Source organism: Rhea pennata, chromosome 3 (genome assembly GCF_028389875.1).
Source record: "Rhea pennata isolate bPtePen1 chromosome 3, bPtePen1.pri, whole genome shotgun sequence".
Taxonomy (NCBI): domain Eukaryota; kingdom Metazoa; phylum Chordata; class Aves; order Rheiformes; family Rheidae; genus Rhea; species Rhea pennata.
In genome coordinates, this window is record NC_084665.1 from 8,388,651 (window position 1) to 8,390,130 (window position 1,480).

The window sequence follows — 1,480 nt, forward strand, 5'->3', positions numbered from 1 at the left end:
AGGGTTGTTTTCACAGGTGATACAGCAAAGTACTTCCAAAGCAAAGTGTTCAAGTACGACTTTTTGAGCTCATACTTGTCTGCAGCTTTATGTTGCAATAAAACATTCCCAAAGCTTGGCAGATGAGAGCTAATTAAAAGCAACCTTACATAAATTAATATCATTTCCTAAATATCTGGAAGAATGAACTATTTGCGCAAAACAGCAAAGAACTGCTAGAGACATCTTTCAAGAGTGAACTGAGCCATCCCAGAAGGTGTTACCATGTCTAGTTCTCATCGATTCAACAAGAGCTCTTCAAGGAAAACAGTGCTTCAAGATAGAAAATTTATCTAGCAACAAATTCCTATTGAATCAATATTGAATAATCTCAGAAAACAAGAACATAGAACATCTGAAATCTTCACAAGAACCTTCCTTGTGAACCTTCCTCTTATTACATTGTGATGACAAAAATATTAAGTAAAAGCTTTCAAACTAAACTGAAATATTTGTTAATAGTAAAAAGAGCAAATATATATTATTGAAGAGAATCTGATGAATGAAAGGGCAATATAGACATAAATGTGACTGCTAGACAGACTAACTTGTGTGTTCTCATAGACCATGAGATTATTTGTACTATGGCTCTTTTATGCCTTTCTTACAGCACAAAGAAACCATAGAAGAGGATTAAGTTATATTTACATCATCTGAAGCCCCTTTGTATTTCAGTAGAAAGCAGACTTGATGTATATGAGAATGTAACCTGTATTCAGGAGTTCCAAATGTTTCAGGTTCTCCCCCACACACTGGAACACGTCTTGGACACCGCATTCCTTAGGACAGCCTTCACACTGCCTTAATCCACAGCAATTGCCATGAACATTATGCTAATCTCTTCTGCTATTCATCTTTATTCTTTTTTTCTTTTCTTTTTTTGCTTGCTCGCTTGGTTTTGGTGATTACTGTTCTTTAAAGTGGCTTTATAACCTCTTGTTCTTTCTTTTCTCTTACACAGTAAGATTTCACTTATAGCTGAGAGAACACATAATAATAGATGTGTTAGAAAATTTTAAACATAATTGAAAGCACTTTTGTATTTGATGTTGATTCTGTTCCACACATTTGTTTGCCAGTCAACAAGGCAAAACTGATTGGATATTCACTACGTAGATATGCAGGACAGATATGCGGTATGTCCTAAAGGATGTTCAAAATAAATTATGTTATTGTATAAACTTTGTTCTGTAATTCTGTAATTCTTCCCTTACATTTTCTGAAATTCTCACCCCATTATTTGCCACTCTTCATTACGTCATTCTCCCTTCATTTTGGGTTAGAATTCAAGGCAGGAGACTTTTTTTTTTTTTTTTTTAATGAAAAAAAATGTTTAGGAGGAATTCAGTGTTATTCTATGCTTATCTTTATATCAATTGCATGATTAAGACAATTGGTCAGAAAAGAGCTACCAGAAAAGACTCACATGAACAATTCCTTA